The sequence below is a fragment of the Haplochromis burtoni genome, unplaced genomic scaffold (assembly GCF_018398535.1).
Source record: "Haplochromis burtoni strain Fernald_Lab_line unplaced genomic scaffold, NCSU_Asbu1 Contig_168, whole genome shotgun sequence".
NCBI lineage: Eukaryota > Metazoa > Chordata > Actinopteri > Cichliformes > Cichlidae > Haplochromis > Haplochromis burtoni.
Window position 1 is genome coordinate 155,252 of NW_024582529.1, and position 17,468 is coordinate 172,719.

Consider the following 17,468-nt stretch of genomic DNA (forward strand, 5'->3'; position numbering starts at 1 on the left):
AGAGAATTCCCTCAGGAGATCATCCGCCACCTCATCAGAAGCATGCCGAGGTGGTGTAGGGAAGTCATAGTGGCACGTGGAGGCCACACCCACAACTGTGCCTCATTTTGACTTGTTTTACAGTAAGGACATTACATCAAAGCTGGAGTGTGACTCCAAATCCAGACCTCCCCAGGTTGCTAAATTTTATTTTTATTGATAATTTTTGTATTTTTTTTGTTGACAGCACATTCAACTTTGTAAAGAATAAGAATATTTAATTCATTCAGATCTGGAATGTCTTATTTTTGTGTTCCCTTTAGTTAATTTTTTCTTTGAACAGTGTATTTTTAAATGTGCTGTTTATTATCATTAGTTATTTAAATGCTGATGTCAGCACCTTTCTTTCTTCGGGACAGGTAAACTCCTCTTACCTGCGCATGGTTCACGTTAAAGCTGAAAACAGTCTCATACGGGACAGTCGGTCTCTGGGATGCTGCAGATGACTCAATGCTGCCCCCTTGTGTCAGCAGGGAGGAGAACATCCATGTAGCTCCTAAATTATTGAAAGGATTCGAGTTTGCTACAGAAATAAAATATGGAGTTTATAGTTTGTAATGCCATAATTCTTTTGATTGTTAAGATTTGGAATTACATAGCAAATAAATGACCAATCAGACTCACTGGCCGCTTCATTAGTTGCACCTTGCTAGTGTTAATAGTAAACACTTCACCGAGTTCTTTTGATTCCTCAGAGGCATCTGATGGAAGACAAAACACTGCTCAGTAGACCATTTAACTATTTCTCTTTCACATTACTTCTAGAAGGAAGATGCGTCCTGCATGACACACTGCCGCGGATCTCAAAATGGTGGTGTGCCACTAACAGTTTTATTACAGAAGCTCTCTCATTCTAGTCTAAACAACAGTGTCTCAGTAACTTTCCACTAGAGATGGTCCCCTCTTATCTACATTTTCCCAGGCAAGCGTGAGCGAGAGTCTACAGCTTTCTACTCCCCAAGGACACATGGTCTCATGCCTTTATTTTTCAGGGCTGTGTCCACTTAATACTACACTATATAACTTTATAACACTTATTAATAAAAAAGCATAGCATTATTGAGGCACTGAAAAAATATTTATTCCCAACACTAGTTGTAGGATGGGTATCCTAAAACTGCTAGAAACATTATTCAGAGATTCTGGTATATATTGACATGACAACATCACACAGTTGCTGCAGTTTAGTTGAACATCCATTACAGGAATCTCACCCTAGGGGCAGGCTGTGAAATTCTCAATTGGGACTAAGTCACCACATTGTGACTTTACCTTCTAAATGTCACTGCAGAAATCGAAAGGAGGTGTTGTTTTTCAAAAAAAACCATCTGTCATTCAGCCTGAGTGTCCTACACTTAGCTGGCATGTGGTGTAATCTTCTGCTGTAGTCCATCTGTACACTAAGTTTGACATGTTGGGTGTTCAGAGATGCTCTTCTACATACCTTGGCTGTAATGAGTGGTTATTTGAATGACTTTGATGTTGCCATCGTGTCAGTTAGAGTCAGTTTGGTGACCCAGACTTTCTCCTCTGACCTCTGCTCACTGAAGGCTCACTTTTGTTTTTCTCAGACCGTCCTGTGTAAATTGTAGAGATGGATGTGGAAAAATCACAGTAGATCAGCAGTTTCAACCAACTATGTCACATTCAAAGCCACTCAAATCACATTTACTCCTCATTCTGATGCTCAGTTTGAACTTCAGCAGGTCGTTTTGATCAGATCCGTGTGAGTAACTGCGTTTGAATAACTGCCGTGTGAAAAATGACGACCCACAAAAACTACAACACTATGTACCACTAGAGGGCAGCACAAACCGTGGAGTCATGCCTGAATGCAAGGATAAGCTGCATGAAGAATACTTCCACACCACACTGGCAGACACATGCACAACAACAATTCAGAAACACACACACAAACAGAAACCTTTACACACAACACAAATTGATCATTAAACCTAATCCTAGTGTGTTCTGAGTGTTCTACAGTTATAAGCTAAGTATATACAGATATTATATGTGTATGGACTGAAAAATTCCATTTATTATTTTTTAATGTCACCTCATTTTGAATTGGATGTCACAAAAATCATCTAAATATTTCAAAAAACTTGAGACAGAGAAGTTGTGTAAGGCTGAAAAACAAAAAACAAGCAAAAATAAAGACATGTTGTAAAAAGAGCTTCCTTTTTTTTTTTTTACCGAATATTTTTAAGTGTGTATATGTGTGTCAGAATGCATGTTTGTGTCTGTGTGTGCCTGTTTGTCTGTGTCTATATGTCAGGTCAGGTCTTAGACTCCACCTCTCTGGGAACTCCCAGGTATGGAGGCCTATCTCCCCTCACCACACTCCCTGCCGGTGACTGATGCTCTCAGGCGGTGCGTTGGTGGTTCTTGGTGTCCGGGGCTGGGCGCTCAGGCATGTACCGGCTCACTCCCGGTGGCTACTTGGCGGGAGTGAGCCAAGTAGCCACCTTCCGGAAGGGGCCCAACCCTCCGGAAGGTTGGGCCCCTTCCGGAGGGTGGGGCCTCTGGGCCGTCAGGCCTCTGCGGCTCGGTCCACTCTGGCGTAGCTGGCTGCTAGCAGAGCCCGCGGGCACGTCACTGCAGCCCCCTCTGGCTTCTGCTCCGTGGCTGCTGGGTGACCCCTCATCTGGGGCTCTCCTCAGCTCTTCCCAGGAGGGTGGCACGGATGCCCCTCCGGTGGTCCTCCTTGGGCTCTCGCACTCTGGGGCCTCTGGATGTCTGGGGCCTGGATCTCCTCCATGCCTGCTTCATGCCCTGGGGGACGGGGCTATGGCTCCCTACACCCTCTAGCAGACCATTACATGGGGAAACCTTTTGAATACAAGCGTGCTGATCCACACAGGTGTGCACACGGGTGTTCACTGACATAAACTACCAGGTGGGAAAATAGTTCAAAGCGTTGTTTTAATGTAAGCTGCCAGGCAATTTAATAGATGCATATTTTATCATTCACACTAACTCAAACACTCCAGCAAATTCTAAAAAGGCTTTAGCCCTTAGCAGCAGCATATGACACTCTGAGCTGTCATATCAGAATTGCAACAGTTGCTTCACTCTTAATACTTAACCCTGCTCTGAATGTTTTTGGTGTGTTGCTCAAAAAGAAATAAATTCATAAATGTTTAGCATGTGATATAAATCATTTGTACAACTCTCTTCCAAAATCATATTTTAGTTGTGTTTTTAAATATTTTGTTATTATATTCTGCTTTTTAAAAGTTTTTCCAGAGCATTTCAAGTTTTTCAGAAATAAGTTTTGTACCCTGTCATTTAATGTTTTTCAGGTCAGTTTTAGTTAAAATATACTTTACTATTTCTAATGTCTGTATAATTCATAGGTCATACAAATGCAGTGATGTGATTACAGGACAGTCAGGGTAAAAACCGAAGACAGCCTTACTGTTTTCATTGGAGTTAGGTAGGTCAGGAGCTGCTAATCAAAGGCGTTTGAGTCCCTAAACATCAGCAAGTATGAGCACCCCCATAAATGCATGAGGCTTTTTTCAGTTTGCTGGTGTGGAGCATTCAGGTGTGTGTTTGCACATCTTCACTTCTCTGAAGATTAATCCTGAGGACAGATCCTTCAGTGCTCAGAGAAAATACAGCTGTAAAAAATACTCACAAACCTGCGCCTAAATAAGTCCACAGTGGTTTGAGAAACTAATAATAGTTTTTACTTATAAAGTGAGTTCCACAAACTGCTGAATCATAAAGTCTACAGTGGTTTCTAATTGACTGTGAAATTAAAGGAAATCCGAAATGTTACTTCAAAACCTCTGTTCACAAGATCATATTCCTGTCTGACATTTTGCAACTTGATGGTGTCATGACCTCTAGCGTGACCTGATTGGCTCATAGGACAAGGGGGGAAAAAAGAGGAAGTGATTGCATATACAGATATTTCTCAAAAGCAGTGGAATGGGGGGAAGGAGAAATACCCAAACCTGAATAAATGTTACAGTTTGCTGTTTCAAAAAGCTTAATTCTAAATCCAAACAAAAATTAAATTAATAAGTCACACTGAAAATATCACAGTGCAGTGTTTACTGTCTCTAATTAAAAAGTGGATTTTTCAGAGAAATGAATTACATTTCCTTCTTATTTTAGAGATTACGAGTGTTTTGTATACCTTAAGCTTTACTGCTTGTGGACTATTGACACAACATTTCTCCTTGTTTCTTACAACAAAAGTATATTTAGCTTTGTTTCTTTAGCATCTCTTTAGGTCTTCACCAACTTTGCTCTCGCTGTGCACACAAGGCTGAGCACTATCCCTGCCTCAACTTTGTGAAAACTTGTACTTATGTTTTATTCACACAGAAAGTCACACTTGCTCTCTTAATGCACCGCTTCACTGGTATTTTAGGAACCTTCAAGCCAGACGTTTTTACTCAACACCTGTCCTTTGACTGTTTCCTTTTATGGGCTTCAAACGAAGTTACAAAAATTTATTTATTTATTTATTTTTTTTAAGTTTTTGTGAAGCGTAAAGAAAGAGTTCGCACACAAAAATATGTAACCACCAAAACAAATGTAAATTTGACAAATTTAGCAAATTTAACAAATTTAAATGATCAAAAAAGATGAATAGTTTAAAAAATGTGGATAAATGAGTACCACTCTCTGCCCTGAAAAAAATGAATGTTGTGCAATACATGGGGCATTTTATTATAGTTGAGCTGGTGGATGTTTCCATGATGGAAATCTCATCCCAAAGGTACTCTGTTGGATTGAGATCTAGTGTCATGTTCACGAAACTGGTCTGAGATGATCTGAGCGTTGTGGCACATTATCCTGCTGGAAGCAGTCAGAAGATGGGTACACTGTTGTCATAAAGGGACTGACAGCACTCAGGTAGGCTGTGCAATTTAAATAATTCTCAGTTAGGACTAAGGGGCCCAAGTGTGCCAAGACAATATTTCTAACGTCACCACTACCATCACCATGGAGGCAACAATGGAGCCATGCTACCATGTTTTTACGCCACATTGTGGCCTTACCATTCAAACGTCACAGCAGAAATTGAGAGCAGGTGTTGTTTTTTCACTGTTCCAACATCCAGTTATGTGAGTCTGTGTAAGATGCATCAGTTTCCTACTGTTAGCTGACTGCAGCGGCACATGATGTCTTCTGCTCTAATCCAGCTGTACACTAGGTTTGACATGTTACCTCCAAACTGTTATTTGAGTGATTTTCTTCAGAACATCCTTTGGAAACTGTAGAGATGGATGTGTGGGAAAATCAGCCATGAAACAATCAAAATCACTTAAATCACCTTTCTTCTCCAGGATGGCTTTATCATGTACACGCACCTAAATGCACTTATTGGTCAACAAACGGTCGAACAGGTGTACCTAATGAAGTGGCCGGTGAGCGTATTATTAATAGTAATCTAAATAATAGTCTAAATTAATGGATCATTCTTCTTTTGTTGTTGTTGTTATTGTTTTTTATATGTGAAATTGTCCAAAATTGGCATAAAAAAATAGACACAGCTCTGAGATGAATACAGTCCTGTAAGATGTAGTGAAATACAATACAAACCTTAAATGTGTACTTAAACTGTTATTGTGATCAGGCATATGAATGAAATCATTCTCCTAAATGTTATTGTGTTTCAGAGACTATATAGACTATATACACTCTGCTGGTGTTTTCTGTTTTCTCCTTCCTTCCTTTTTTTCAAAGCGTAGTCACTCGTGTGGCTTTCGGGTTTTAATGTTTATTTGCCTCATTGTCCACTATCTTTTAATAACCTGTAAGTCACTGAAGTTCTTTGTTTTACTGCTGACCTGTTTCATTAATTTCGCCTGTGCTAAATCAACATTGTTTGCACACAATCAGAGGATCCGCTTAATGGCATTCTCTGTCTGCTGGACAACTGCAGGATCATGCATTTTTCTCTTTATACTTCTTGTCAATAAAGGTTGAGGTTTAAGTTCACTGTCTATTGTAATATGTGGCACTTTCCCCATACTCAGTGTTCCACAGCTTTTTATGTATATCAGTCATGTTACTTAAGCTTGGTTACATTTTCATTTTGATACAAATTCTTTTACTTTCTTTTTTTGTGTGTGTTTTTATTATTTCTTCAAAGGAGTGAGTTACATCAGCCACATCTGTGGTCTCCTCAGTTTCTGTCGTGACGTTCTATTACGGGATGACTATTCAAGGCCAAATAGCCCCCTGTTTCCTGGAAACAGCTGTAACCTCATGACGACATGGAGGCTGCGGTTCAGTTTAATAAATTGCTACTCTAAAATCTGGGCATACATTTAATGGAAATCAGCAAAAAAAATAAAAAATTAAAAAAGTGAGACGGCTCCAACATGCATGACAATGCGAGAATCCCTCTGCTGTAACTACGCAGTCAGCGACTCCATTTGAATAAATGCTATGCTGAAGAAGAAAGCAATCGCTCTAAAGTCTGATTAATTTGTTGGTCTTTCAGTGTCTGTGCTTTTGGATCTGTGTGTGTGTTTGACAAACAGAGAGGCGATGTGAGGGTGGGTTTGTGTGGAAAAAGAGAAGCAGCTATATGAGGAAAGGAAGACAAAGCTAGACACATGACAGTAACACAGAGAGGAAGTCTGCGTGTGATAGACATGATACAAAGAGAACCACTTGAAGTAACTGCGACACAGATAACAGAGCACACATCTTCACTTCTGCCTCTGACCACAACGACTGAAGCTCACCTCAGCTCTGAGAGATCAGTCCAGTAACTGCAGGTAAGGACTCTGAACTTTGTCTGGATTTGTCAGATGACATTGTTACTTGATATTTCCCACTATGACCAAAAGTTTTACATGTATTGTGGAGTTTTTACACACTTTGTGTTTTCTTACATCATCCAACTTTTTAAAAAGAAAAAACAGGTAGGGTTTCCTTATATAATTCCTTAAGAGTTTGAGCTGTATATATTTGATTGAACTTACAATAGGGTGGTGGTTGTGATTGATACTAGACTAAAAAGGGGAAATATGTTATGATAATCTAAAGACTACACTCATAAAGAAAATGATTAAAGATTTGATGCATTAGATGCTACAGGTTCAGTAGGCAGAACACTTTTGAACATTTATCAACACATCCATTCATTTTATTAACCACTAATTCAGTGCAGGGTTGAGGAGGTAACCTACCTCAGCTGACAATGAGGGAAAGGTGGGGTACTCAGCAGTCTATCACAGGGACAACACAAATACATAAACATTCACACTGACAATCAATTTCTAATTATCAGTTGATCTAATGTATATGTCTTTAGACTGTGGGAGGGTGATAGAGCACCTGGAAAAAAAGAACGCGCATTACAAATACTTCAGAACTACCAACACCACAAACACAGTTAGTGACCCAGATTAGAGGAGGCTGTAAATCAGGTGTGAGCAATTCGTTTTCCCCAGAGGTCAAATGACAAATTGGGGCTGTTGTGGAGGCATGCTTTAGATAATATGCCAATTTTATAAGCCGTGCAAGAATTATGGTAAATACTGGTGTTTCAAACATAACATGCAGAAACAGCAGCTGGATTTCTAGTTATTGCACAATGTTTTTGTGCATGGACAGTACCTTTTATGAAATTTCACTATGACAGTTTTTTTTACATACAGGATACTATTAGAAAAGGCTACCACAAAAGACATCTAAGATTATGTCCACATATTACATATGTGTAATTGTGACCTCTACAAACCACACATTCAGGTTCCCTATATGTTAAATTTAAACACAGAGACACAGGGCAGAAAGTTCCCCTCTTTTTGTTAAAGATATAAGCTGCTCAAAATATCTGTTGTCTGTTTCTGTGATAATGTCAAAATAATTCAGTACTGTAAATGCATTATTGTATGCATTTACATACATGATCACATTGATGATCACATTGTTGCGTGATCATCAAATAAAAGATGGCATACAATTTCACTTCCTTGTAATTAACATATATTTGAAATAAATTGATTCTACACATTTGATCTATCAGTTACTTCTGTAGCACCCGCAAAAGCGAATAATTATCAGGTAACAAGATACCTCAAGGCTACAGTCCCACACACTGGAACAAATCCCTGTCATAATGAATGCACAAGCATATTTGTGTGTGTGTGTGTAAGTATGACCACAAAAGAACACAAAGCCAACAGCGAAGCTGAAAGCCAGCACTAGGGGAGCTTCATTCAGTGAGTCCTCTGCTGAAATAAGTATGAGCACAAGCTCCAAAGCCTGACAGTTAATCGCTGCTTTAGTTACCCGATGAATGCATGTGGTCAGCATACTCACCTTTAGCATAACTCTGGTTCTTGCCTGTTAGCTTTCTGTTAGCATGCTTTCTTTGCAGGGGATTGCCAACAGCTACTGTCTTCTTCAAAGCAGCAGTTTTCTGGCTGCTTTGTTTTTTTATTTTTATTTCTGCAATGAAAAAATAAAAGTAATGTTCACATTTCCACTCCTCATAAACTGAAGGCTGCTCTCTCATTTTCAACCTCACTGCACGCAAATGGAAAGCAGCTGATTGTAACAGCGATTCTGTCTTGAGGATAATTAAAGAACTCATTGCAGGCAAAAAAAATAAGTTTGACTTGTGGCTGTAATGTGATTACTGTAATTATTTTTACTACATTATTGTGATACTTGTGTGATTTTCAGTATTGCAGAAAAAATTATATTTTTACTTTTTGGTAATGATGCATTTGCATTAAAGCTCCCCGTTCCTTCTTCTTATTGTATTTAAAGCTGTTGGCAGTAGAGAAAAGGTACCAAATTCTGTAGTTTTGTCATGAGGACAAAGTCTGACTGTGTTTAGTTTCACTGCAATCCATGCTGTACAGCAGGAGTGGACTAACTGACCAAACAAAAGAGTAATGTTTCTGTCCGTAGATCAAGGTTAAAAGCTTTAATAGGTACTTTGTCACACAGCTGTGGGACTGTGCTAACAAAATGAGGGCTTCGCCATCTCTAAAGGCAAATAGAAGGCTCATTAGCTCCTAAAAGCCTAAATGTATTGCACATGCACTCACATGCAAGCTGGAGATCAGCTTCTAGTTCAAAAGACACTGTGCCATGTACAGTGAATCAAAACAAGAATAATGAGCATGACATTACACACAAACAGTCTGTATCTATTAAATGTTAGAAAAGTGATTACGTTTTTCATATGTTAAATTGGCAACCTTGGGGAGATTTTTGTGTAAATTAGTTTAAGAACAAACATCAGCATTAAGATGAGCTGTGACTCTCTGAGTGAAGACGAACAGTATCAGAGGCCTGAAATTGAAAACTCCCATCAATCATTTTATAACCATCTGTAAACCGAATGTGCAACATTATCTACGTTTTTAACCACTTTCAGAGATGTCCTGATAAGTCTTGTATCTTCTTTGCTGCATTTGCACATTATCTCATCATCTCCCATATCAGAAACATCCTGTCTCAGAGTGATGCTAATAGACTAGTTCATGCATCTATTATTTCTAGAATGCAATAATTTATTATTATCGGGATATCCTAAAAACTCCATAAAACCTTCAGTTCATCCGACAGAGCACGTTGCTTTAAGACTGCTGGTTTATTTGTCGTTCTGAGGATATTTAACATTAGAATGGGAAGTCGGTCCTTCAGGTTTCAGGCTCCTCTTCAGTGGATCCAACTCCCAATTTGGATTTGGGACTGTTATTGTGATTTTAGTGCTTCATAAATAAAATCTGAATTCAACTAAACTGAACATAATCACATCCACAACACGTTGGGTGAGAGAAACAGGTAAAATGGATTTCATGTTCTAATCTTTGGCACAATGAAAATAAAATCAGTTTAACTGCTATAAATCAATAGTTTGTTGGTACATACAGGCAGGATTTACTCTAAATATAATAATAATAATAATAATGGATTGGATTTATATAGCGCTTTTCTAGGCACCCAAAGCGCTTTACAATACCACTATTCATTCACTCGCACATTCACACACTGGTGGAGGCAAGCTACAGTTGTAGCCACAGCTGCCCTGGGGCAGACTGACAGAAGCGAGGCTGCCATATGCGCCATCGGCCCCTCTGGCCAAAACCAAGTTTGGATTCTTTTTTTGGTTTGGATTGATTTTATGTAATTTTATCACCTCACTTTACATAAAAGCAGCAGTGTCCATGCTTATATTTAGAGTAAATCCTGCCTGTATGTACCAACAGGTTTTTATTGATTTATAGCAGTTAAACTGATTTTATTTTCATTGTGCCAAAGATTAGAACATGAAATCCATTTGACCTGTTTCTCTCACCCAACGTGTTGTGGATGTGATTATGTTCAGTTTAGTTGAATTCAGATTTTATTTATGAAGCACTAAAATCACAATAACAGTCCCAAATCCAAACTGGGAGTTGGATCCACTGAAGAGGAGCCTGAAACCTGAAGGACCGACTTCCCATTCTAATGTTAAATATCCTCAGAACGACAAATAAACCAGCAGTCTTAAAGCAACGTGCTCTACCGGATGAACTGAAGGTTTTATGGAGTTTTTAGGATATCCCGATAATAATAAATTATTGCATTCTAGAAATAATAGATGCATGAACTAGTCTATTAGCATCACTCTGAGACAGGATGTTTCTGATATGGGAGATGATGAGATAATGTGCAAATGCAGCAAAGAAGATACAAGACTTATCAGGACATCTCTGAAAGTGGTTAAAAACGTAGATAATGTTGCACATTCGGTTTACAGATGGTTATAAAATGATTGATGGGAGTTTTCAATTTCAGGCCTCTGATACTGTTCGTCTTCACTCAGAGAGTCACAGCTCATCTTAATGCTGATGTTTGTTCTTAAACTAATTTACACAAAAATCTCCCCAAGGTTGCCAATTTAACATATGAAAAACGTAATCACTTTTCTAACATTTAATAGATACAGACTGTTTGTGTGTAATGTCATGCTCATTATTCTTGTTTTGATTCACTGTACATGGCACAGTGTCTTTTGAACTAGAAGCTGATCTCCAGCTTGCATGTGAGTGCATGTGCAATACATTTAGGCTTTTAGGAGCTAATGAGCCTTCTATTTGCCTTTAGAGATGGCGAAGCCCTCATTTTGTTAGCACAGTCCCACAGCTGTGTGACAAAGTACCTATTAAAGCTTTTAACCTTGATCTACGGACAGAAACATTACTCTTTTGTTTGGTCAGTTAGTCCACTCCTGCTGTACAGCATGGATTGCAGTGAAACTAAACACAGTCAGACTTTGTCCTCATGACAAAACTACAGAATTTGGTACCTTTTCTCTACTGCCAACAGCTTTAAATACAATAAGAAGAAGGAACGGGGAGCTTTAATGCAAATGCATCATTACCAAAAAGTAAAAATATAATTTTTTCTGCAATACTGAAAATCACACAAGTATCACAATAATGTAGTAAAAATAATTACAGTAATCACATTACAGCCACAAGTCAAACTTATTTTTTTTGCCTGCAATGAGTTCTTTAATTATCCTCAAGACAGAATCGCTGTTACAATCAGCTGCTTTCCATTTGCGTGCAGTGAGGTTGAAAATGAGAGAGCAGCCTTCAGTTTATGAGGAGTGGAAATGTGAACATTACTTTTATTTTTTCATTGCAGAAATAAAAATAAAAAAACAAAGCAGCCAGAAAACTGCTGCTTTGAAGAAGACAGTAGCTGTTGGCAATCCCCTGCAAAGAAAGCATGCTAACAGAAAGCTAACAGGCAAGAACCAGAGTTATGCTAAAGGTGAGTATGCTGACCACATGCATTCATCGGGTAACTAAAGCAGCGATTAACTGTCAGGCTTTGGAGCTTGTGCTCATACTTATTTCAGCAGAGGACTCACTGAATGAAGCTCCCCTAGTGCTGGCTTTCAGCTTCGCTGTTGGCTTTGTGTTCTTTTGTGGTCATACTTACACACACACACACAAATATGCTTGTGCATTCATTATGACAGGGATTTGTTCCAGTGTGTGGGACTGTAGCCTTGAGGTATCTTGTTACCTGATAATTATTCGCTTTCACGGGTGCTACAGAAGTAACTGATAGATCAAATGTGTAGAATCAATTTATTTCAAATATATGTTAATTACAAGGAAGTGAAATTGTATGCCATCTTTTATTTGATGATCACACAACAATGTGATCATCAATGTGATCATGTATGTAAATGCATACAATAATGCATTTACAGTACTGAATTATTTTGACATTATCACAGAAACAGACAACAGATATTTTGAGCAGCTTATATCTTTAACAAAAAGAGGGGAACTTTCTGCCCTGTGTCTCTGTGTTTAAATTTAACATATAGGGAACCTGAATGTGTGGTTTGTAGAGGTCACAATTACACATATGTAATATGTGGACATAATCTTAGATGTCTTTTGTGGTAGCCTTTTCTAATAGTATCCTGTATGTAAAAAAAACTGTCATAGTGAAATTTCATAAAAGGTACTGTCCATGCACAAAAACATTGTGCAATAACTAGAAATCCAGCTGCTGTTTCTGCATGTTATGTTTGAAACACCAGTATTTACCATAATTCTTGCACGGCTTATAAAATTGGCATATTATCTAAAGCATGCCTCCACAACAGCCCCAATTTGTCATTTGACCTCTGGGGAAAACGAATTGCTCACACCTGATTTACAGCCTCCTCTAATCTGGGTCACTAACTGTGTTTGTGGTGTTGGTAGTTCTGAAGTATTTGTAATGCGCGTTCTTTTTTTCCAGGTGCTCTATCACCCTCCCACAGTCTAAAGACATATACATTAGATCAACTGATAATTAGAAATTGATTGTCAGTGTGAATGTTTATGTATTTGTGTTGTCCCTGTGATAGACTGCTGAGTACCCCACCTTTCCCTCATTGTCAGCTGAGGTAGGTTACCTCCCCAACCCTGCACTGAATTAGTGGTTAATAAAATGAATGGATGTGTTGATAAATGTTCAAATTGTTCTGCCTACTGAACCTGTAGCATCTAATGCATCAAATCTTTAATCATTTTCTTTATGAGTGTAGTCTTTAGATTATCATAACATATTTCCCCTTTTTAGTCTAGTATCAATTACAACCACCACCCTATTGTAAGTTCAATCAAATATATACAGCTCAAACTCTTAAGGAATTATATAAGGAAACCCTACCTGTTTTTTCTTTTTAAAAAGTTGGATGATGTAAGAAAACACAAAGTGTGTAAAAACTCCACAATACATGTAAAACTTTTGGTCATAAGTGGGAAATATCAAGTAACAATGTCATCTGACAAATCCAGACAAAGTTCAGAGTCCTTACCTGCAGTTACTGGACTGATCTCTCAGAGCTGAGGTGAGCTTCAGTCGTTGTGGTCAGAGGCAGAAGTGAAGATGTGTGCTCTGTTATCTGTGTCGCAGTTACTTCAAGTGGTTCTCTTTGTATCATGTCTATCACACGCAGACTTCCTCTCTGTGTTACTGTCATGTGTCTAGCTTTGTCTTCCTTTCCTCATATAGCTGCTTCTCTTTTTCCACACAAACCCACCCTCACATCGCCTCTCTGTTTGTCAAACACACACACAGATCCAAAAGCACAGACACTGAAAGACCAACAAATTAATCAGACTTTAGAGCGATTGCTTTCTTCTTCAGCATAGCATTTATTCAAATGGAGTCGCTGACTGCGTAGTTACAGCAGAGGGATTCTCGCATTGTCATGCATGTTGGAGCCGTCTCACTTTTTTAATTTTTTATTTTTTTTGCTGATTTCCATTAAATGTATGCCCAGATTTTAGAGTAGCAATTTATTAAACTGAACCGCAGCCTCCATGTCGTCATGAGGTTACAGCTGTTTCCAGGAAACAGGGGGCTATTTGGCCTTGAATAGTCATCCCGTAATAGAACGTCACGACAGAAACTGAGGAGACCACAGATGTGGCTGATGTAACTCACTCCTTTGAAGAAATAATAAAAACACACACAAAAAAAGAAAGTAAAAGAATTTGTATCAAAATGAAAATGTAACCAAGCTTAAGTAACATGACTGATATACATAAAAAGCTGTGGAACACTGAGTATGGGGAAAGTGCCACATATTACAATAGACAGTGAACTTAAACCTCAACCTTTATTGACAAGAAGTATAAAGAGAAAAATGCATGATCCTGCAGTTGTCCAGCAGACAGAGAATGCCATTAAACTGATCCTCTGATTGTGTGCAAACAATGTTGATTTAGCACAGGCGAAATTAATGAAACAGGTCAGCAGTAAAACAAAGAACTTCAGTGACTTACAGGTTATTAAAAGATAGTGGACAAAATAATTACAGTAATCACATTACAGCCACAAGTCAAACTTATTTTTTTTGCCTGCAATGAGTTCTTTAATTATCCTCAAGACAGAATCGCTGTAACAATCAGCTGCTTTCCATTTGCGTGCAGTGAGGCAGAAAATGAGAGAGCAGCCTTCAGTTTATGAGGAGTAGAAATGTGAACATTACTTTTATTTTTTCATTGCAGAAATAAAAATAAAAAAACAAAGCAGCCAGAAAACTGCTGCTTTGAACAAGACAGTAGCTGTTGGCAATCCCCTGCAAAGAAAGCATGCTAACAGAAGGCTAACAGGCAAGAACCAGAGTTATGCTAAAGGTGAGTATGCTGACCACATGCATTCATCGGGTAACTAAAGCAGCGATTAACTGTCAGGCTTTGTGAAAGAGTGAGTGGACTGCAAGTGATGAAGTCCTCTCAGTGAACCCGTCTCACTGAGACTAAACTAAAAAACCGGAAAAAAAAAAAAAATAGAATTAATGAAGCTAAATTATTAGATTAAAATGTGACAGGACTGTGTAAGACTTGTTTTTGAATTGGCTGGGCTGTCTGAAATATGGGTTACTGTGGGTTAAAAAAAAGTTGGTCTGCAGGACAAACCAAAAAGCGCAAAGGCTCAGTTGTTCACATAGCAGCCAAGATGGCCGAGATCAGAGGAGGCGTCATCTGACCTTTTTAAACCCAAGAGATAATGTGACTGAGGAAGTGTGTCATCAATCTGTGAAGGACAGCAGATACAAATGCTTAACAAACCACAGATTTCTACCAGTGCTTTAAAGAATTCACACTCATTAATATTTAATATATAGTGTAACAGTGTGCCAGCAAGTACGGTCAGAAAGAACCGTGCTGTGAGATTATGTTGCTACATGAGATACCGTTATAGTCATTAGTGTTTAGATTTTTTGTGTTTGTCAAACTTGTTGATTTCTTGGTTATTTTAACAGTGAGTTATATTTCTTTTCATGTCATTGATTCCAGTTTTAACTTTGTGGTTTTCTTGGGAATGACTGCGATTCTCTGGTTTGGTTCCCGTTTAACACGATCTGTTTAGACAGGGACTTTAACTTCTGCATGTTTTTGTTTTCTGTCTTTACTCTGTCACTGGGCTTATCTGTTGTCCTGTTATGCCTCCCCCCGTGTTAGTTTATTCTTGTTTACTATTTCAGTTTCATATTTTATATCTTCTTCCCTTTGCCCTTTGTCAAGACATTTGTGAATTACTATGTGTGTGTTTGGATTCATTTTTTGGTTTGTGGCCTTTTTCCTTTATGTTTTTTCTCATTCCTAGAAACAGCTTGAAACGGCCTGTTTCTCACATTAGGTCCTTTCTTCTCCATACCCTGACAGATAGACAGCTTATCTTAGTTTAAATAATGAGCAAAATCAAGTCAAGCAAAACATAGTTTTAGAATTCATCTGAGAATCTGAAAACAATCTGAGAAGTGTTTTTGTTACCATCCATCCAAAACATCTGCACAGATGTTTTCTTTCAATTTACCTGTTTTACTGGTATTTTTCAGAGAATTGCCTTTTTGTTCAGAAAACCATTTTGTTTATACATTTTCATTAGTAAAAGTGTTAAATTGAAAGTTGGCTACTAATCTGATAACATACTTGCAGCTGTTCAGCAGAAAAGTGCACGTGATCTTAATACAACACGATTGGTTACTTTTATGGCTGTAGAGCATGTAAACAGGCTTCTTATATTTCTTTTAAAATTAACATTCTTGCTAAAACCTTTTAAAGGTGAATGGCTGCAATGACCAGATTATAAAGAAAATTTAAAAAAAATACGTCAGACTTTTTTTTACGCACATAGGTGACACACAGTTGATGTGGTTTGCCAGCAGGAAAGTCAGCAGCCAACCACAGACTTCACAAAACACGAAAGAGATGAAAAGAAGCTCTGAATCTCATTTCCTTTACGTGTGAGGTGTTTTGCATCTGAGGCACGCAGACAAAGAGGCAAGCTGTAGAGTAAATAAACTGTAGAAAACATTTAAATAGAATTTAAATCATCAAATCTTTGTGTTTCTACAACTGCAAAAAGTAAGATCAAACACTGACAGGAAGTGTGAAAATCCTGTTTTGCCTTGTAGATTCGCTTTGCTGTAACAAAGTGTTTCCTTACGTTTGCTTTGCGTGACCATCTGATTGAGAGCTTGAGTTGGGGGGGTGTGGGGGGTGGTGAAGCATGGACACTGCTGCTTTTATGTAAAGTGAGGTGATAAAATTACATAAAATCAATCCAAACCAAAAAAAGAATCCAAACTTGGTTTTGGCCAGAGGGGCCGATGGCGCATATGGCAGCCTCGCTTCTGTCAGTCTGCCCCAGGGCAGCTGTGGCTACAACTGTAGCTTGCCTCCACCAGTGTGTGAATGTGCGAGTGAATGAATAGTGGTATTGTAAAGCGCTTTGGGTGCCTAGAAAAGCGCTATATAAATCCAATCCATTATTATTATTATTATTATATTTAGAGTAAATCCTGCCTGTATGTACCAACAAACTATTGATTTATAGCAGTTAAACTGATTTTATTTTCATTGTGCCAAAGATTAGAACATGAAATCCATTTTACCTGTTTCTCTCACCCAACGTGTTGTGGATGTGATTATGTTCAGTTTAGTTGAATTCAGATTTTATTTATGAAGCACTAAAATCACAATAACAGTCCCAAATCCAAATTGGGAGTTGGATCCACTGAAGAGGAGCCTGAAACCTGAAGGACCGACTTCCCATTCTAATGTTAAATATCCTCAGAACGACAAATAAACCAGCAGTCTTAAAGCAACGTGCTCTGTCGGATGAACTGAAGGTTTTATGGAGTTTTTAGGATATCCCGATAATAATAAATTATTGCATTCTAGAAATAATAGATGCATGAACTAGTCTATTAGCATCACTCTGAGACAGGATGTTTCTGATATGGGAGATGATGAGATAATGTGCAAATGCAGCAAAGAAGATACAAGACTTATCAGGACATCTCTGAAAGTGGTTAAAAACGTAGATAATGTTGCACATTCGGTTTACAGATGGTTATAAAATGATTGATGGGAGTTTTCAATTTCAGGCCTCTGATACTGTTCGTCTTCACT

At 38.3% G+C, this 17,468-nt stretch overlaps 1 protein-coding gene across 1 annotated transcript in view; it reads right to left on the bottom strand.

Moving 5' to 3' along the window:
• The window catches only part of LOC102290436 (fMet-Leu-Phe receptor), a gene marked incomplete in the record, with an annotated part of 29,720 nt that extends 16,191 nt beyond the window's left edge, over positions 1-13,529 (bottom strand). Inside the window, 1 exon segment of the mRNA XM_042225332.1 lies at positions 13,358-13,529.
• Between the last annotated feature and the right edge of the window lie 3,939 nt (positions 13,530-17,468).